The 22688-nt window shown below is 34.1% G+C and overlaps 1 long non-coding RNA gene across 1 annotated transcript; it reads right to left on the bottom strand.

The window, feature by feature from the left end:
* Positions 1-11618: 11618 nt before the first annotated feature.
* Positions 11619-14181, bottom strand: LOC124888654. Its single transcript, XR_007047211.1, has 2 exons — positions 12249-14181; positions 11619-11947 (listed from the first exon to the last, which is right to left on the bottom strand). It is a non-coding gene; the product is annotated as an uncharacterized LOC124888654 (long non-coding RNA).
* Between the last annotated feature and the right edge of the window lie 8507 nt (positions 14182-22688).

Raw genomic sequence — 22688 nt, 5'->3', positions numbered from 1 at the left:
TTATTCACTTTGGCATGTTTAATAAAGTTTTTGGCTTATTGAAATGACATTTTCAGCACTTTAATTAACAGTTTCAGCACTTTAACAGTATTTTCAGCATTATCAAGATAACATTGCAGCATATTTAAAGAGTCTTGAGCATCTAAAATGACGACTGACATAGTAAAATGAGTTCTCAACACATGAATGAATTTTCAGCATATTAATTAATTTTCAGCTTTTTAAAATAATATTTTTGGCACACTATAATCAATTTTCACTATTTCTGTTTGTCTTTTTGTTTGTTTCATTAACTTGTACTTCATAAAACAATTTTTAGTATCACGTATTAAAAAATGACTATCAACGTCATGGTGTGGTTTTTGGCTTTCATAATTTAAGCTAGCCATGACATTTTATTTTTTGTACTATCTCCTAACCTATAGTTGGTGAGAACGTAAAAAGAATCACGAGGTCGGATTTTCATATGTTAAATTAAAACAGTTTTGGGAGCACCACGTACCAAAGGTTTCAGAAAGCATAGACTACGCATGCATATATAAATATTTTTTCACTTTATTTTAAAATTATAAAGATATTATTTTCACTCAAAACCGACCTCTAATTAAAATTGTTGCTAAGTTGAACGAGAGCAATTAATGATATTCGTTTCTATAAAGCAACAAACATTTTTTAGAAACAAATAAGCTCGTATTTCTTTAAGTTTTGAATATTATTCCTCTATCAAATTAAACATTTTTTTGAAACAAATCTAATATTAAACAAAAAAACTCGTATTTATTTAGGTAAATGGTTAGAGGTCGGGAGACCATGATCACGTAAGTAACCCTACGAATCAACAATTAAGATAAGCGAATTAACGAATTAAATTTAATAATGTAGCCTTGGGCTTTACTCCATTGATTGTTCCAAAATTTTTATTTTACGTATTTACTTTACTTAAGTTACAAATATTCAAACTCTCTTTTGGTTACTCTCACATAAATTGGATCTTAATAGTTGAGCTGAAATTTGAATAGTTGTTAGAACAATCTCTGTGGGATCGATATTCGACTTTCTTAAAGGTCATTATATTATTTGGTAGACCATGTACACTTGTGTGTGCACTGTTAAGTTTTTGGCGTCGTTGCTGGGGATTTGGTCATTGGCAACTGTTTACTTTTAGTTTTACTTTTAGAGTTCGTTGGTGTTTTTATGCTTGGTCTTTGGGGTGAATTTGCAGGAACAGGTACAGATTAGTAAGCTGGCAAGGGATTGGGAGTTGGTTAAATCAGACCTCGAACCCGAGCAAAGTTTCCATCAAAGACGGAGAGTAGAAATCCCTCTCCCTCGTATTTCGTAAATCAAAGAAGATCAAGAAAATCTTGCTCCTATGGCTGAAGAACAAGAAGCACGCAGGACAGTTCGTGAAGTGGGAATCCCACTTCTGACAAATCTGACCTCACCTTTCCAAAAACCAGCTGCTAGAGGGAGGTTCGAGCTGAAAAACAATATGGTGTAGCTTTTGATTAGCAGTGGACAATTTACAGGGCTGTCACATTAAAATCCACAGGCCCACTTGCAGAATTTCATTGAGCTACTGACATATTCATTTCGGCGGATGTGAATGTTGATTATGTGAGGATGACACTCTTACCTTATTCACTAATTGGGGAAGCTAAAAAGTGGTTGAACTCTAAGACAACAAATTCAATCACATCATCTCTTACCTTATTCACTAATTGGGGAAGCTAAAAAGTGGTTGAACTCTAAGACAACAAATTCAATCACATCATGGGACAACTTGGCCAAAATGTTCCTCATTAGATTATTTTCGTCTGGGAAGACTGTGAAACTTTGTAGTGAAATTATGATCTTTAAACAAAGGCCAGATAAGAACCTCTATTATGCTTGGGAATGGTTCAAGGCACTTCTTCGAGATTGTCCATATCATCAACAGTCCAATGAGGTGCTTTCTCTTTCTTTTGTAGAAGCACTTGACCATAATACGAAAATTTTGCTAGATTCAGCTGCAGGTGGTCAAGCATTAGAGCTAACTTATGATGAGCTGTACAACTTATTGAACCGTATTGCACGAGGAAATCCAGAGTGACATGGTGATTCTAGGAGTTCCATGCAGAAAGTCGCAGGTTTTGTTGGAGGTGGACCAATGCATCGCTTTATTAGCTCAGGTTGCGGCATTGTAAAATTTAATAAACATTCAGTTCAGCAGCCTGAAATTGAGAGCTACACGACCTACAACAGCAGCTAATGCAGTTTAGAAAACTAGTGGTTGGTGTGAGGTTTGTGGAAACAGTGGTCATTTTGCGGCCATGTGTGCGGCCAATCCTGAGTCTGCGATGTATGTCAGAAATGATCAAAGGCAAAATTATGGGAACGCTTACAACATAAACTGGTAGACTCAGCTACTAAATTAGCCTTGGAAAGCCCAAAAACAACAAATTCAACAACCACAGGCACAAGGAAATTAATCAACTAGCAACACGAAAGAAATGATGGAGCAGATTTTTGCTAATCAAACACAGTTGGTTGCGGATGTAAAGAATCAACAAGCAACCACGAGAAGCTTAGAGTTGCAGTTGGGGCAGTTATCACAGACATTAAATACCAGGCCTCAAGGTGGGTTGCCAGGAGATACTAAAAATTCAAAACAAGTTATGACAATCACTTTAAGGAGTGGTAAGGAGCTTTAAGGAGAACCTCCAAAGACAACTAAGGAGGTTGATGATGATATGGTGGTTGAATAGGTAAATGGCTGAGTTGCTGAAAAGTTGAGGAAGTTTGAGTACTCAAAAGAAAAAGAAAAAGTTGTTGCAGCAGAGGAGAAACAAATACCACAACTCCCTTTCCCACACAAACACAAAAAAGTAAAGGAGGATGCATGTTTTAAGAAGTTCTTTGACACATTTAGAGAGCTTCACATTAACCTTCCTCTTTTAGATGTTTTTTTAGGGTATGCCCAAGTACGCTAAGTATTTGAGGGATGTGGTAGCTAATAAGGTTAAGTTGCAGGATGTGGTGGCGGTAGCACTCACCGAGGAGTGCAGTTTTGTGGTTACCCAAAAGATGCTGAAAAAGTTTAAGGACCCTGGGAAGTTCACTCTCCATATTCAGATTGGCAACAGAGAGGTAGTGTAGGCACTTAATGATTTAGGGAAAAGTATCAACTTGATGCCCATATCTCCGTTCAATACATTAGGTTTGGGGAAACCTATACCTAACTCTGTACTACTGCAGTTGGCGAATGGGACCATAGCCCATCCCAAAGGAGTGATAGAGGATGTCCTCATAAGGTTGGTAAATTTATTATTCTGTTGACTTTATTGCTCTAGATTTTCAGGCAGACGAATAGGTACCAATCATCTTAGGGCATCCATTTTTAGCGACGAGAGGAGCTTTAATTGATGTGAGAGAGGGAACGCTAACAATAAGGTTGGAGGATGAAAAGGCGATTTTTAAAGTTTATAAGCCACTTAACACACTATCCCACTATAAAGACTTCTGCGTGATTTCTATGATTGAGGGGGATAAGTGTGGGGTGGTGGAGCCTGTTCCACGAAGAACCTCTTTGGATTACATCGTTGAGCGGTCTAAGCTAAAACCACTGCTTCCCAACATGATGAAGGTATATGAGCCTGAAAAGGCTAATGTTGAAGAATCTGTTGACCTTGATAGTGTACAGTCAAGAGGTCAGAAACAAAAGAGAAAATGGCTCCCAAAAGAGAGTAAAAAGATGAAGGAATTTATTTGAGTTGAGTTGGGTCGTGGCGCGACATTAAATTAGGCGCTGCTTGGGAGACAAGCTGAGTTAAGTAGGTATGTTTTATTTTTCAGTTTTTAGTTTTTACTTCACGTAGTTTTTATTTTTGTTTAGTCGCAGGTTGATGGAAAGTCTGAGTACCAGAAAACTTTAGCTAAGGAGCATGACAAAGACTGAGTGTGGGGTCTCCAGACCCCCTTGATGCAAGAAGATACTACTAGCTAGGCCTAGAGGCCTCACGGAGTATTTTTATCTCTACTTTTAAAGTATACTTTGGGGACCAAGTTGATTTTTAAGTATGAGGTGGGAAAATTCTTGTTTTTTTTAAATTTTTAGGGTAAATTTAAAATTTTTTAGGTTAGGAATAAGTAGGATATTTTTGTTAGTGCTATATATGATTGCATGGTGCAAGTTTTTTGGTTGTAAAATCATGTTGATTATAAGAATTACTACCTTTTAGACTCCTAGGTTCATATTTGTGACTCTTGTACATGTGGCTTAAAATTTGAATTCATGTTATTGTTTGGTTAGGAGTCTATGATGATCCTACGTGACTCGAACATGTTTCATGTGTGATGTAAGGTGATTGCATATTCCTTGTTGTATGTGATGTCTAGAACTTGTCCGGTGTGTGTATAAAGAGAAATAAAGAGTGTGGGTTTAGGAGAGATGATTTAGGCATTTCTTTGATAGCCATGTGTTATGCCTTCTTTTTGACCTACCCTTATGCATAATCCTAGTAAGCCCCATTGAGCCTTCAGCTTTTTCTTTGGCAGCCTCAATTGTAGCCGAATCCCTTCTTTGATAGACCTTAATTCGATCCAAAATCTCCTAGGCTCTTTAATGAAAAACTAATTAAGTAGGAAGTTTGAGAAAGAAGAAGAGGAAAGATAAAAATTGAAGCCCCTAAGTAATAGTTATTGGTGTTCAAAAAAGTTCTTATGTGTTGTGGTGGGGAGTTAAGTAATGAAAAGAATAAAAATTTGTTCAAATTGAATGAGTTGTGCATAAAATCCTCCCACCATAGTGTATGTAAATGAGCTTAATAATATGGGGTGAAAACAAAGGAATGAGGTAGACAAAAGTGGTATAATTTGGTTGTTGGAGAACGGTTTTAATTGTATAATGTAGTGTATTAAAGTGCTTAGGGAAGATAGTCACTATTCAACCTAAATAGTTCCTACTCATCCCTTAGACTACATTACAACCATTAAATACCTATTTTATCCTAAGCTTCATCATTCTGATATTAGTGCAGTGCTACACTAAGGGCAAGCCTATGGTTCATTATGTGTAACTTGTGAATTCCTTGTTAGAGTGAACACAACATGATTCTTGTACCTATTATGATAAATTGCATTATTGTGAGTGATTATGGGTAACTCTCTTTTTGTGAGGGACATATGTTTGATGAATGTGATAATTTGTATGATGTCTTTTATTGATAAATATGCATGAGTTTGTCACATGTTGAGTCAAGTCTTGAGGCTGGGATGTTTTAGATAGTGTTCATAAGCTTTCACTTGTGTATAACATGCTTAGTGTAGAAACTAGCATTCTGTGTAGTCATTGTAGTGCTTCCTTGAGTGTATTGTATGTAGTAGAAGTGTAGATTCACCTTAGCTTATGATGCTTAGAGTAAAGAGTTGTTTGAGGAAAAACAAGGCTTTAAGTGTGGGGTGGTAATGTTGGATGTATTTATGCACTCTAGTGTTACTATTCTAGATTTTGAAGCCTTGTTTTGAGAGAAATTCGTGTTCTTTATATAAAATGATGATATAAATAAGCATATAAGTGTCTAAGAGTGTGATTACAATGTTCGAAGTGTATTTCAAATAAGTTTGTACTTAATTGAGTCATTTAGAGTTCAATCGAGAAAACTAGTTTTACTAGCTTGAGCTAGAGTTGGTTTCGTTGGGTTCTAATGTGTTAAATGAGTTTCAAGTGGTTTAAATGTGTAGTTATATGTGGAATAACTTATTTTTAACTTTCAAAGTTCAATTTGATTAAGTCAAGAGTCGGAAAAATAAGTTGAAGATCAACATGAACTAGCCTAGTCTTAGCTCTTGTTTTGATTCATCGTTATCGATATTGTGTTGTTATGATTCTAATCCATGGCGTACGATTATATAGGAAGATTTGTAAGCTAATTATGATTATATATTAATGATATAAAGGCTAGAATTCCATTGTAAATACACCACAATACATGGGATGAAATATTGGACGATAAGGACTTGACCAAAATTTTGGATGTGAATTCTAGTGAGCCGATGCAAATGCCCCATGATGCACCTCTCTCCAACGATATTACCACTGCGGCACGTTACTCTTACCATGAGATTTGCAAAGTGGTGTGTTGCTGAGTCCATGAGATATGCCACGCGACGCGTTGGCTACTTCAAGCATGGTTAAAAAGTGATCCTTGTCCTACACGACTTAGGCTTGTTAGTCTATAATATAAATAGAACATTGTCACATTTTGTAATCATCTTGGACATATCTTGGAACGTCTTTGAGGACTAAGAGGTTGCTGCAACTTCATCTTTTAGTTTTTTCTTACTTTAATTTAGTTCATTACTCCATTGATTGTTCCACGACTTTTATTTTATGCATTATTTACTATACTTTAAGTTAAAAATATTCAAACTCTCTTTTGGTTACTCTCGTATCAATTGAATCTTAATAGTTGAACTGAAATTTAAATAGTTGTTAGAACAAGTCCCTGTGGGATCGATAGTCGGCTTTCTTGAACGCCACTATATTACTTGGTAGACCATGTACACTTACGTGTGCATTGGGGCACTGTCATTTATCAACAATTTTCCATGTTTCGTTCTTCTCAATCATGGCAATTTCCTCCTCCATCGCTTTCTTCCGTTCTCCAACTTGTAGGCAACTTGAAGGTTTGAAGGTTCCAGGACAACAAGATTACATCTTTTATAAATTTCAAGGCAACTGGAATGACAGCTGGTACATGAGTATAACAGAAAGAACCAAACATCTTTAGATGCGTAATTGATAGTTTTATGCCATTCCAAGCTTCAACTGGTGTTATTCTATACACAACCCTTGTTGGCAGTCTAGTTTGCAGATAAATTAATGTGTTTACCGCCTCCGCCCAAAAAGACTTCGACAATTTTTTCTCAAAAATCATGTACATTGCCATCTCAAGAACAGATTGATTTTTTCTTTCAGAAACTCCATTTTTCTGGGGTGAGTAAGTGACTTTAAGTTGATGCTCAATTCCCATATCATCATAAAACAAATGAAATTCATTTGAAGTATACTCTTTCCCATTGTTTGATCAAAGAGTTTTCAACGAAAATCCACTTTGAGTTTCATAAAAAGCTTAAAATTTCTTAAAAACAGCAAACACTTCAAGCTTTTGCTTAAGAAAATATACGCAGTTCTTTCAATTAAAATCGTCTATAAAAAGAATAAAATATTTGCTGCCATTGATTGAAGGAGTTTTCATCAGTCCACAAATTTCAGAATGAACAAGTTGTAACTTCTCACTTGCTCTCCATGTTGCTAACTTTGGAAAAGACAATTTGTGTTGCTTTCCTAGTTGATAACTTTCACACATATTTGAACATAACTCAATTTCAGGCAAGTCCTTCACTAAATCATGCTTTTGAGCATATTGAATGGATTTTAAGTTGTAATGGCCAAGTCTTTTGTGCCATAATTTTGAATCCTGCTCACGTACACTACTTTGACAAACTTGCTCAGAATTTGAGTTCCAAATCAGGGTAAACTTTTTTTTTATCATTTCTTGGCTGTTAGATTTGGAAACAACATATTTTTTATCTTTGAACAGTAACATATAATCTTGTTCTAGCATTTGACCAACACTTATTAGATTTTGGTCAAGATCAGGTACCAACAAAACATCTTAAATAAATTTAGTACCTTTGGGAGCTTCAATTGCCACGGTTCCTTTACCAATAATCTCCAACTTTATTTTATCGGCCAACTTGACACTACCTTTGGCAGATTCTAATTTCGTAAAATATTCTTGTTTGTTGGTCATGTATTGAGTGCAACCACTATCCAGAAACTGTGTGTTTTCATCGTCCAATCTTGCTGGTTCCATCGTAATGAACACAGACGCCTCCCGTTCTTCAACTTCCAAAACATTGGCTTTTTAAGTATGTTGGTTGTTCTCCTTCTTCACTCTACAAAACCTTTCAATATGACGAAGCTTATTGAAATATGTACACTGGAGAGGTGGTTTCTTCTCCTTAAACCAACAATCATCCTCTTTATGATTGTTTTTTCTACAGTACTTGCATGGAGAGAAGTTTTCTTTCTTCTTGACTCCATTGCGAGAATCGCCTTGATTTTTTCTACTAGAATTAGTAGAAGTTTCTGGGATTTTACCTTCCTTTTGTATCTACATCTTTCCTTTAAACTTGGCTTGAAGAGAAGTTTAGTAGCTTCTTCTAGCCTCAAGGATCTTCTTTGTTTTTGAGCTTGAAAAGAATGTAGAAGTTCTGAAGGTGACAGTTTTGTGAGATCCTCCGAATCTTCGAGTGGGGAGATCTTTGCTTCAAATATTTCTGGGAAACTCATAAGAACCTTTTCCATGATTCTTGAATCTGTAAGCTTTTCTCCCATAAGTTTGATTTGGTTTTATATATATATATTGGAAAATTCTTCAATAGTTTTTGAATCCTTCATTATTCAAATTTTAAACTCTCTTCTCAGATTTATCATTTTTATTTGTTTGATCTTGTCACTTCTATGAAATTCTTTTTTCAATTTGTCCCAAGCCTTCTTTGCAGTCTCACTTGCCATAACTCTTGCGTAACTTACTTCCAAAAGTGTTGATTGTATGCAAGAGAGCTTTAAAATTTTTTGAAACCTCTTCTCTGTCATTCTTAATTTGCGCCAGAATTGGATTATTTGGAAAAGGATTTGCCTCTCCTACAACCTCTACCATTTTCCACAGATCATATGCTCGCAAATAGGTTCTCATCTTGACAGCCCAAATTATATAATTCTCACCAAAAAAATTGGGGGTGAAGGAATTGAGAAATTACTGGAAGCCATAACAATATTGACTTTTACGTAGGGTTTTTGTGGCGGTGTTCTATAACTCACAAGCCCTTAGAATCAAATAGCTCCTGATACCAATTATTGTTCTACGGAATATAGAGAAGAAGAAAAGACATGTTTTTGGTAAAAAAATATTCTGCCCAATTTATTCATTCACATCTTAGAAAATAAATAGACAAAAAACTTCTATTCTATTTTCAACTAGGATACTAATAAAATGCTATTCTATCTCAACTAAATAACTGAATTTCAGAAATAAAATTACTAAACTAAAAAAAAAACAACAACAACAAATAAATCAATACTTCAACAGTATTGTTTAATATTAAGTGTTGTTAATAAACATTGGTGAAAATATTTCTTCTTTAAGAAATCTTATTTTAATCTCATATTGTTTCAGTTATATTCTTTCATGTCATTTGTTTTGTCATGTGCTATGATAGAACGTTCGCTTGTGCTAGAAACAGTATCAGGTGCATGTCACGTCCAAGGCCTTGGCTCGGGGTGTGACATCCATGACCAACTTTTGCATCAAAACCATACAAAGTTAAGCTCTCATCACTTAAATTAAGGACAACACACCACTGATACAATAAGCACAGGGGTTAAAGGCTTAACATGCCAGTGACAAACTGAAGAAACTGCTAGAATGAAAACCTAGAAAACCCTTGTTGCTTTGCTTTGTACCGGAATAGGCAACAATTCTCTTGTAATGGCTACACAATATAATTCAAAAAAGAACTCCAACATCAAAATGTACTGAAGCATACATCAATGCTCTTTATCACTAAAGATAATGGGTACGAGAGATCATGTGATTTATACAAAATAATCACAATACGTAGTATCCCCATGCTCTATAAAACGTATAATGCCCCTCCATTTGACTCTCTTTATAATACAGATCATTAGCCCCAACATCTTCACAAATCAATCTCTAGTTATATATTTAACAAGCTAATCTAATTACTTACTAATATCAATATGCTAGTAACTACTCTACCTCCTACAACAATAATATGGTATAAGCATGACTTTGGCCTCTTCTTCCCGACCTATTTATTGTTCTACCTCAAGTACATGTCCCTAGTCATTTTTAACTTCTCTTGCAGGTTTATTTTAGTTTGCTGAATTAGCTTTAAGGAGCTTCCTGTCAAAATTAAGTCATCTACATATACTAGTATGATCACCAGTTCATGACTAACTTGTTGTGCGGATAAAGAATAGTCATAATGAGACTGAGCAAAACCCATGCTAATTAAATCTTCAGTTAGCTTCAAGTTCCATTGCCTGGGAGCCTATTTTAGGCCATATAAGGACTTATGGAGTCTGCAAGCCTTCATCTAAGTCTCCATTGGCTTGCAAAGCCCTCAGGAATAACCTTATATACCTCTTCATCTAAATCACCCAGAAGAAAGGCATTGTGAACATCCATTTGAAAGATATTCTAGCGGGAGAAAGCAACAAGAGCAGCAACAGCTCTGACAGTGACCATTTTAGCCACTGGTGAGAAAGTTTCAGTATAATCTAGCCCCTCCTATTGAGAATAGCCCTTGCCTACAAGCCTAGCCTTGTACCTGTTAACCTTATCATTAGACTTGTACTTCACCTTGAACACCCATTTATATCTAATGGGAACATGACTAGGTGTAACATCTACCATAGACCAAGTCTTGTTCTCCTCAAGAGCAATAATTTCTGAATGCATAGCAGTAACTCACTGAGGGTCCTTGCTAGATAGTAAAAAATTATTGGCTCAATAATAGCAGAAATGGAAGCAAGTGAAGCTCTATAAGCAGGATCAAGATGGTCATAACACACATAATTTGTCATAGGATTACGACAAGGCTTCTTGGATGAGATATAGTTATTTAACCACACAGGGGTCTGGTAGCTCCGTGAGAGCTTCTCAACTCAGCAGGTGGAGGCTGAAGCGGTGATGTTGAAATGGAAGAAACAGGTAATGGAACATGATCCATAGAAGAAGATAAAAGAGTATTAATTTGGGTAGAACAAGCAGGATCATCACTAGGCAAAGAAAACACAGGAAAAAAAGGTAAGAGAGGATCCTTATGGTGCTGAAAAGGAAATATATTTTTCCTGAATTGAACATCTCTACTGACCAGGAAGATTTTGGAGCTAGATCATATAGTATGTATCCCTTCTGAGATGAGGAATAACCAAGCATAGCCGTAGGTATGGCTCTTGCACAAAACTTTTCACTTCTTTTTACTACAGTTGCAAAGCCAAGACACCTAAAAACTCTAAGATGATGCAAGGAGAGAGCTTTGTGATGCAATTTCTCAAAAGGAGATTTACCATTCAAAAAATAGATGGTAATCTATTGAGAATGTACACTGCAATAGTAACACATTCACCCTAAAATTTTAAAGAAATAAAGCCTTGGAATCTCAAAGCTCTTGCCATATCTAGAATATACCTGTGTCTCCTCTCAACTACACCATTTTATTGAGGAGTATACACAAGAAATTTGATGTAGAATACCTAAATCTCCAGTAAGGTAGAAACGTAAGTATTAAAAAACTCAGTACCATTATCAGTTCTAAGATATTTAACTGAACATGCAAACTGATTTTTGACCATTTGTAGGAAATCTTTAAGGTATAACACCACCTTACACTAAGAATGCATCAAAAATATCCAAGTAAACTTGGTATAGTCATCTACTATAGTCATGAAGTACCTCTTAACATCATGAGTAGGAACCCTATAAAGGCCCCACACATTAACATGAACAAGAGCAAAAGCAGTAGGAGCATATGAGTGACTTACAGGAAAAGAAAGTCTTGTTTGTTTTATAATAGGAAAAACAGTGCATACATGTTCCTTAAGCTGAGAAGAGTTAAAGCCACTAACATTCTTAAGAACTTTCAAAGGTGCATGCCCTAGTTTTTTATGCCATAGTAAGGTAAAATCAGTACTAACAACATTATTGTTGAGCATAGTGACATTTTGTATACTATAATCAGCTAATGCTACAGACTGCTGCTTTGAGTCTTCTCAGGTGTCTGTTTTCTTTTGGAATTATGTTGGTGTGTCCCTGTAGTATGTATAATCCATCCTCCTCTTTACCAATCCTTATCACCTTTCCAGTAAAGAGCTCTTTAGTAGCCAACCATATATTTTAGCTCTTTAGTAATCTTTGAGACTGAGAGAAGATTATATTTAAACTCGGGTATATGTAACACATCTTTCACAATCAAGATATTGAACACTGAAGCAGTTCCTGAAGTTGTAATTCAAACTTGCTCTCTAGTAGAGAGATGTACTTTGTTGTTAGGTAGACCGGATATGTCTTTTGACTTTGTTAGCATATACTTATTCTTAACCATGTGGTCTGTAGCACCTATGTCCACTATCCAATTATAAGCACTTAAGCAATTCATAAGTGTAGTAACAGTACCTGAACCAGTAGAAGTGCCATCACTTGAACCAACCTGAGCAGCATTGGTCATATATTATGGTGCTTTACCTTTATCCAATATCTGTGCAACTTGAGAGTATTGTTTAGATGTAAATGTTGGTAATGCTACTAGATACTGAGTAGTAGGAATCTGATAGTGACACCCTTGAGTAGAGTGTGACCCTTGAGGCAAGTTTCCATAGAACATTCCAGGATTTGAGTATTGAGTATAAGAAAATGAAAGAGAACCCTATGAAGTATGATAGTTGTGATGTGATTGAGATGAGAGTGTTGAGGTCTGACCCTCTACAATATGAAAAAGACTACTTTCTGTTATATTGTTAGCTTGCATTCCTCCTTTCTTATTAAACTTATAATCTGATGGATAGCCATGAAATTTATAACACATATCTTGTGCGTGACCTTTAAGATGACAATAGTCACATTTTACCATTGATCTATCAAAAAATTCTTTGACCTTCCACTCTTAGGCATCATTCTCTTGCTCAATAATGTAGTAGATCCACCATAACTACGTGAACTACTTCTAGTTTTCATACTGTGATTTATTCTTTGACTTTCCATATTCAAAATCATAGAATATGCTTGATTAACAGTAGGTAGAGGTACAAACATTAATATTTGACTTTTAGCCTGAGCGTAAGTTTTATTTAAACCCATCAAAAACTGCTACTGTTTCTGTTGTTGAAAGTGTTCTGCATACTGCTTAGATTCCACACAAGCACATGTAGGAGTAGGCATTAGTGCCTCAAATTTATCTCTTAACTCCTTCATCCTCGAGAAGTATATAGAGACTGAATTTGCACCTTGAGTTAAGGTACTTATCTCTTTATGCAGATAAAATACCCTAGATGCATTCACTTTATCAAATTTCTCTTTCATATCACACCACACAGTATGAACATTGGATCCATAGATGACAGTACTAACTTGATCCTTAGAAATTGTGTTCATAATTCATGCAAGAATTATAGCATCACATTTGTTCCAAATCTCATGCAAACTGGAGTCAAAACTCTCCTCCAAATTCAAAACCTAACTTTTTCTTGCCTCTTAGCACTAGTTTCATAGACTTACTCCATAAAGCTCAATTCTCAGATCTTATAAGCTGAATAGAAATAAGGACCAAACCTTGAGTATTAGAAGGATAAATATATAGCGAATGGTGGTTGTGATCGATCTGATCCTCCACCTGAGTAGTTGCATGTGAAGTCGATCCTTTGACTGAGCTATTAACTGCCTCAGTAGTCAAGATTTTGAGTAATTGCAGTGAATTTTGAGTAATTTGCTTGAAATTCAACCTTGCATAACCTCAAGATTCAACTCTTGCATAACCTCAAGAGTCACTGGAACACTAGTTCTTCTATTACTTCTTCTCCGGAGCTTCACTGATTGATACAAAGATCTTCTAGTACCTTCGCTCTGATACCATGTTGAAGATATCAATCACGAAGTTGTAGAGAGAAGATTATTGCAAGTAGAAAGAATCTCAATTTCATATATGGACCAAGCTGTACAATATGCTCCTTTTATAGACAGTTGAGTGTTGACAGCTCAGCATAACAATCACTAACTAACTAAGCTACCACTAACTCTTTACAACTAACTATTAACTAATTACACAATTAATTATTGTGATCCCCACAACTCTTTTCTTTTTCAGTTTTTCATTAATGGTTGGAGTTATTTGTAGTGGATTTTTTCTTTTTTTCCCGATACTAGATATGGTGTTGGATGCATGTCTGCTTAGCTATTTTAGGGATTATTACTTCTTCTTCTTCTTTTTTTTAGAAAAAAAAAGTGTATATGAGAGTTTTCTAATTTGTTCTGTATGGTAGGTACTATATTATTATATGTATTTGTAATCACTACAAGAAAATGGCTAAATTGTGACAGAGATTTTAGTTACAAATCTGTCACAAATCAATGATTGTAACGGATTTGTGATGGAAAATCGTGCATCTTAGAACCTTTGATCATAAAATTATTGTGACGGATTTAAGTTCAGTCACAAAATTATTGTGACGGAATTGAGACAGATCGTCCGTCACAATATAAATCCTTAAATTTGACTTAAATTCCATCACAAATTTATAACAAATTTATGACAGAATATTCTGTTATAAAATAGTGACAGAATAATTTTCGTAACAAATTTTTAAATCTAGTCACCACAATTGTGACAATATATTTCGTTACAAATAATTTGTGACAGATTAATTCAGTCACAATATAACTCTTTTACCAATATTAGTAACAAATTTAAGATAGATTGTGACAAATTAAATCTGTCACAAATTTATTTAAATTTTTAATTTTAATAAATAATAATTACAAATACTATGCTATCTCTCACACACACTATATATATATAAAACATAATACAAGATTTATAATAAAAAACGCCTTAAGTTAATTAAAACATGCAAAATCACAACTTCAATAAGCAAAAGTCTACCAATGTTTAAAATACAAAGCATATAACTATCCAAAAAAGTGTGACAATGTTCAAGTCGACACTTCAAGTAACTAAAGTCTCAAAATATTAAACACTTAAGCATTAAATGAGTCCCTATTAGGGAGAGTAGGATTACTAAATAAGTGAGAAGATAATGCCATATCGCTCATCATGCGAGACCATTGCTCCTCCATAGATTTGAATCGATCATTACTTTGTTACCTCAAACGGGAAACCTCTTGCTCTACTCGTTGTTGCACCTCCAACTCTACACGCTCTTGAAGAACTCTCTCTTGATTTTCTCTCATAGACGACACCTCTTTCTCAAGTATTTTGTTTTTCGCTCCACCCACAACATCAAAGTACATGCGATTTATATCGAGCTCTTGATCTTCTGATGAATCATATGTTGATCCCGAAAGAGCAGTAGCTATGACAACCTCCATTTTATCCTAAAAATGCAAATAATTAGCTAACAAAAATAGTACAAAAGCAAAAAAATGGTAGTAGGCAGAACAAAAAAAATAGTCAGAGTAGTGTTCCTAAGGAGTGCAGAAGGCAGAACTTGCAGAGAAGAGGTCATCAGGCTATTTTCCATTTCAACAGCCACAGTTTTGACCTCTAGATCACTCTCAGCAAAGCATGGATAATGGATTGATTTGTGGTGATGGTTTATGGATTCTTCAATCATCACTACTTGCATTACTCAAAGTTAGGACTCCAATTTGTATGGCTTTTTTCAGCCGGCGAACGTAGTGAAATTTTCAGATTCTTGAAGCTTATAAGATGTAGGTGTTTCACAAAAAGCATTTTAGGAATACTGAAATGAGATATCTTATAGAAGTATTTTAAGGACGAGGCTAACAAAGTATTTTATCATGTATAGGTACATAAATTTAGGAGAGTATCAAGTCTGGTGTTTTTAACTTACAAAAGGCAGGATTAAATTTAGAATAGAACGTGTTCACTTTTGACCAATTTAAAAAATTAAAATTGTATAGTCGTAGATTACTCACTGATCCTTGTAGCATAAGTCATCACTGATCCTTGTATAAGGAGTACTTTTTACAGCTCTAATAGGAAAAAGGATCATATACTTAGCAAGTTTATCACTGATCCTTGTAGCATTTATCTGTGTTTTATGGTATCTGCAATAAGAATCTTGTACACTTTCATCGTTGTAAACGCAGCTTTAACAATATACATATATACCAATATCACCTATACTGCAGTAACTACATAAAGTTGCTGTCCATTATCAATGAGAATCTCTATATTCCATAATCTATATATTATCATTTGTCTGTCATAGTGTTTTGTATGGAATTTGCTTTGATTTTTATTTTCCTATGACTATTCTAAAAGCTTGTTGTTCCTCTATTTATACTCAACAATTTCAGCTTTCTTCAATAAAGAAAGTGACTTATTGAAATAATAAATATTGTATTAGTTAACCAGCTCGAAGACTAGACTGAATAGTCAAAATGAGCTAACCAGACAGGGTCTCGGTGATGGGGGTTTTTCTTGGGTAAATCCTGCATCTACCTCCCAAGCGGAGTTGTCAAGATTTTCTGCATCTAAAGAACAATCAGGCCTACAAGAGGCATGTAGGCCTAATCAAGTACTCGGGATGCTTCATGGAAGAGATAATAAGAAGTTAGAAAGCTAGGGAATTTTGTATTCCGGAAATTCATTACCACAAGGTAAAAATCCTAACTTTTGTACAGAACAGAATGTAAGGCCTTCAGGTGAATCATGGCCTGCATCTTCGGTTCAGCAGAAGAGCAGAATGTTGGTTCCACCTGACCTGAAAGTACAAGTCCAGACATCGGGCTCCCCTAGTGCTAGTTTACAGATTGGATCCTCGCATCAGCCAGATTTAGCGTTACGACTCTAATTTTTACTAAGCCCTGTAGTTCTCGAAAGAGATATAACAAAGGTTTCTATGATTGACAGTGACCTAAAATTTTAGGGCTTCATTGTATTAGGAACTTCAGGAGAAAAGTTTGTACAGATTATGTTTTCAATTTTTTAGAGTAAATCTAGTGAATTTCCTATGTAAGTTTTGAAATTTTGAACCCATGATCCAAAATAGAACAAGTGATCATTGACTTGTTATCAAGCTGCAGAGTATATTCTGCATTTTGTGATAGCAATAAATTCCTTTTCCATCTTAATATTACATGTACAGAATCTTGATACATTATATAGCAGAAGTAAACTCTATTACAAAATTCAGAAACAAATAGTGGCATTGTGATTTGATGAACGTGTTAAACTCCATGAATTATTCGTGTGTCACAGTTCAACAACAATTATCAAAGTCTCTATCCTCTAGTAGAAAAGCTAGAAGAAACCAAAAGATGGACCATAGAGGTATTGGTACAGGATCAAGTTCAAACACAAGAAGTAAACCACAACAAGAATAACAAGATGTCAACAACAATGCTAGTGAATCGAAATAGGCCACACTCAGCTTCACTAGACTTCAAGATTTTAACAAAAATAGATTTTTAAGAGAACAAGATTGCAACAAGTGTAGTGAATCAAAATTGGCCCCACACGGCTTCACTACTTCATGAGAGATATATTGATCTCATGTTTTCAAGATCTAAAGAATGAGAATCTTATTAGCAAACTTACATTAATGCTTTTCGACTTGACATCAACAAAACTGCCATCCTTTTTGGGGGGCACCTTCTTAAATATCTCCCATGAATTTAGTTCACGACCCATTTCGGTTTCCTGGAAAAAAAGTTCAACATTAAAATTGGAGATAAAGTCAAAGAATTAATCTATTAAAGTACAAAAGTTATCAATTTTATAGTATGCTCCACTTTTAACCTGGAACCACCGGTGTGCTTGCTTGGACCAGTGGCCGGACCACCAGTTTCACTACATCGATTTTGAGTTGCAATATGAGATTTGTTCTTAAACTCATTAGAAATCCAATATGTCTTCTAGCTTTACCAAACATCATCCAACACAAAATTTGGTTTGTTTATTTCTCTTCTCCAGTGATATTTTCTTTTTGTATATAAGTTGGATGCCACATTCTTCCAGGTGCGTTCGATTATGGAGTTCTCTGTAGGATTCCACTGATAAGATTTCTAGAAAGAAAAAAATTAGTTAATAGACATAAACACAACAACAAAATTATAAACTTTTAATAGAAAGTAATATTTACCATGAATTCATTCCAATAGAATTTACGTGTGAACTCAGTAACACCCCTCCATGTGTATCCAGTAGCATCTTGTCGTTCCTTAAAAGTTTCTGTGATTATCTTTGAGATAGAATGACCATTAGGGACAAATCTGAAATATAATTATAAAGAGTAAATTATACATTTTATGAAATTTATTTTTCTGAAAAACTAAATAACTTTTGTAAAAATATCTTCTCTTACTTTTCTCCTACAATTGATATGACCAATCGCCTAGCTGTTGATGAGCTGCTACTAGACCCAATAAGGATATCTATGGTACAAGGAGTATCAGGAGAACCAACAACCAATGATGGCGTATCACTCATATTCTAAAATAACAAGTATTTTATAGCTGCAAAACAAAGTTCTTGAAAAAAAAACTTTTAGCCTTCATAACTCAAGTTTTATTTTTTACATAGCTTAAGCAAGAAACATTAGTGAAGACAAAGTAATACCCTACAATAACGAACTAAAATAGCACTAGCCTTCTATCTTAATTCGTGTCCTCCAAACCTTCCTATCTAGGGTCATGTCCTCAATAAGCTGTAACTGCTCCATTTTAGGCATATTTTCATTCTAATACCACAAACATCTTTTGACAAAGTAAATACCACTGAATTTCTTTTAGGACAATTAGGGGTTTCTAAAATTAGAAATGGTTGAACCCATTACCCCTAAGTTCTGGACGTTGTTCTTGGTCCTAAAAAGTTGGCCTTAGATAGATTTCTCAGTCATAAAAGCAAAGAAGGGGTTTCTGGAACTAAAGATTCTCTAAACATCACCCACCAATTACCCCCAAACACACATTAATCTCCAAACCAAACTAAACAAACTCCTGACCAGCACCAAACCAAACATAAATGTACCGACCAAATCTTTATCTCAACTAGTTTGTATTCCCTTATAACACTTATCATCGTCATAGGTTTGTATATATAGACTGCCCCTAACATATTTCAGATGTTTTTCCTATATTCACCCATTCAGAATATTTCATTAATTAGCTTAAGTACATTCTTAACAGACTTTATTTGAATGAATTATTTCCTAAAATCACTCTGTTAACACGGATAACACTACTAAAGTTACTTAAAATATCAAGTTTCCCATAAAAGTTGCATGCTTCTCATGGACAGTCCTTAGAGAAGCTTGTCTCATGCAAGACAACCTCTGCAGAAGAAAAATTCAGATGGTAGGCAGAAGGTTACATGTGTTATCAGAATTCAAAATCAGTTGACATTGCCCAGTAGCTACAGATATGTGGTCTATGTTTCTATCCATGCATATAAGTTGGATCATACCTCGAGGCATTAAAGAAGCAGTTGAAGGCTAGAATAGTTGGAAAGTTGACAGAGCCATCAAGAAAGTCTGGAAGATGATCCCTTATTGTATCTTTTATGTTCGATTGCAAAATAGGAATCACAGATGTTTTGGTGGAATTTCCATTCCTTCCCATTTTTTGAAAGCTAAAGGTCTATTATATCTATAGTGTTGACTCATATCTAAATTTTATCAGTTCACATCAGTCTAATTTCTTTAACTTAAGACATATTTTTGCTCTTTTATTAGTTTCCTAGTTAGAATAAAACATACTGTAATGGAGCGAACATTAGCATTGGCCACAATACACTTATATCCCTAGTGCATCTTTCACAACAATAACCATACATAAAGAAATCACCTCAATTCGTTGAATTAAAATATAAACATGACAGAAACCAACTTTTTATGGAGTTAACAATGAAAGAAACGAGTTATATCACAGTTATGGTCATTGGAGTCATCATTAGTTCACTACCTAGAATACCAACAACAACCCGAGTTCTTTCTCTAGAGGATCAATTGCAAAAAGCTAAACAAATGAAGAATGCAACAACACAAAGATAAATAGAACAAGGTCATAATTAGCACAGGGTGCATTTGCAATCAGCACGGACAATCTACATCTATCGACTATCAACACTAACAGAAGGCAGTACGGTCCCAGCAAATAAGTAGATCCACTACCTCAAACTTAGACTAGGTAGTACAACAATCAAATTAGTTGAAGTTGAACAGACTAATTTTTATGTCCATAAACACTGCAATCACACTTAAAAGACTACACTGCAACCATACTTGAAGGGTTCCTTTCAAGTACCAAACCTAATGTAAGACTACAGGGGTTGGGTCAGTTCGAGACAACCCCAACTTAATACCCTTGGGTAAGAATGCCAATTAAAATTAACCTTGACCCAGATTCGTTGTTTTTTCTTCAAGGATACATCCATTATAATCTATTTTCTGCCAAGTCCATGTTGATTGAGAAAACAGTACCTTATGATTCATGAAATCAACACATATATAGAGTGTCGGAGCCAGAATTTTACAATACATCTTATAATCAGCACTAGGGACATTTGCAATCACCACAGACAATCTACATCTATAAACTATCACCACCACTATCAACACTTACCTATTCGATGAAGACACAAAAAAATCGACCTTTAGCAAGTTTTCAGCTCCCGTCCCTAAAAGCAAACTCACTTAATTCGATTTTTTGTGCACAATGAAGAAATTGAGAAGAAAGTGAAGGGTTTGAGGGAAACTGGCACAATGAAGAAATTGAAATGAAAATGAAGGGTTTGAAGGGAAACTGAAAAAGATGTAAAAATAAAATTGAGGGAAATCGATAACGTTAAAATTTTTTAGAGGGAAATCGCCCATTTCTGATTTTGACGAAAATAAATCTGTCTTAAATATATTTTTTTTATTGTGACGGAATAAATTTTTCACAAATTTTTATTATATTAATTATTTTTTTTAAAAAATAATTGTGATGGAATGTTTAATCCGTCACAAATTTAGTAACGAATTTGTGACAGAAAGTTACTATTTTTTCACATCAATTTTAATTTGTGACAGAAAATATATCTGTCACAAAAATTATATTTAAATTTGTCAAAAAGTTATCACAAATCAGTTACTCTTTGAATTTATATGTGAAAATAAAAAAATTAAAAATTTTATATTTGTACAAATATAATCTGTCATAAATTAGTCAAAATTCTATCACAAATTGTAACAAAAATGTTTCGTCTCAAATATTTCATCACAATTTAACCATTTTCTTGTTGTATAATTTTAACGCGTTTTATTTATTTTTGGTGTATTTTAATGTTGACAGGGGGTTAATGTTTATATATCTATGGATGATTAATTTATCTTATTAAAGGGCCTTTTTTTGGTTCTATCTATTGCTAATTGTATTTGTAATTGTAAATAATTAAAAGAAGGAAATAAGGCGATTTAGAGTGGATTTTGTACCCTTGCTCACGTCGTTTAACAAATCAAATATATATATATATATATATATATATATATATATATATATATATATATATGAATAATGTATATTTACATTTTTATCATTAAGATTGAAAATAGAATCAATCATTAACAAAGGATGGGAGTTGTCGTGGGAAAAGAGAGACTTTTAAAAATTGAGATTTTTCATCAAAAAAGACGATTTGTCTTATCTGAAGGGAACACATATTTTAACCGCCGTGGTACTGATTATTGGCCTTCCCCTTATCGTCAAGCGGTTTACCTTTTTCATTAACACTGCAAACAAAATCAATTAAAACAAGACAACATCAACAAAAGATAAGTCAAGATATAAGATAAGATATTTTACACACAAAAAAAGGGATTTTGGTAAATAGTTTCAAAAATCCGACAAGGAAATATGTCTTAAGATTTTTTTTTTTTAGATTTTGTACATGAAGTCAAATTAGTTCTGGTGGTTCCACCATGTGAACATTTCACTAGTAAAAACAAAGAGAGGAAAATTTTGTATTTTTCGATAAAAATAGTTGTTGTAGTTTGAGGTAGAGCAATTATTCACGTGCTTAATTATTATGTATTTTACTTTACGTGTCAAGTCAGTAAATTGTATTTAGTAATCACACTTAAAGTTTTGAACAAAGCACCGATTATATATTTATTATATATTACTAGCGAACTTCCGCTTTGCTATATTTTAAAGAGTTTAAATTTAATGCACCGTTGATATATATTTTTTTATATTATCAGGTAACTTTTACCAACTCTTTAAAGATATCACATTATATATATATATATATATATATATATATATATATGTTGAAGTTTTTTTAAAATGGTAGTATATTTTTAAAAAATCTGCTATAAAATATTTTTAAAAAGTCTAAACAACATAAATTGATAGTTGATATACAAAGTTTAAAGCTAGAAGTAAAAAAAATTCAGTGCACTAAAACTTTGTCTGTGTAAAACTCAGGAAAGGACGAGACCACAAAGATATATAATATATAGTCTTACTCTATATTTATTTTTGTCATAGATTATTTCCACGACTTGAAGCCATGACATCCTATGAATGAATATGTTGGGTTCAATTAGTGTGAATGGAAAATGGACGGAAAGTGTACTTCTCCCACATTGGTGGGAGAAAACAACTTTAGTATGTTTTTATTGAGTAACACTTCTTCAAGTCGATAGTGACGCAAGAACCAAGAGGTGCCTCGCGCTGTCATCGTTGTCGCTTGGCTTGACTTCGGATTTGGATTTCAATTTGTCAAATGATCGATGAGATTAATTTTTTAGACAAAATTAGTTTGAAATTTAAAAAAAAATAAGTGAAAGTTGTTAATCCGAAAAATCCAAAGTACAAAAAGGAAAAATATATTTTTTCCTCCATAAAACGCATGCAGATGCATGCAAAAATGCT

The sequence above is a fragment of the Capsicum annuum genome, chromosome 11 (genome assembly GCF_002878395.1).
Source record: "Capsicum annuum cultivar UCD-10X-F1 chromosome 11, UCD10Xv1.1, whole genome shotgun sequence".
NCBI classification, from domain to species: Eukaryota; Viridiplantae; Streptophyta; class Magnoliopsida; order Solanales; family Solanaceae; genus Capsicum; species Capsicum annuum.
Note: the sequence above shows the minus strand (reverse complement) of the source record. Positions and strands in the feature narration are given on the sequence as shown.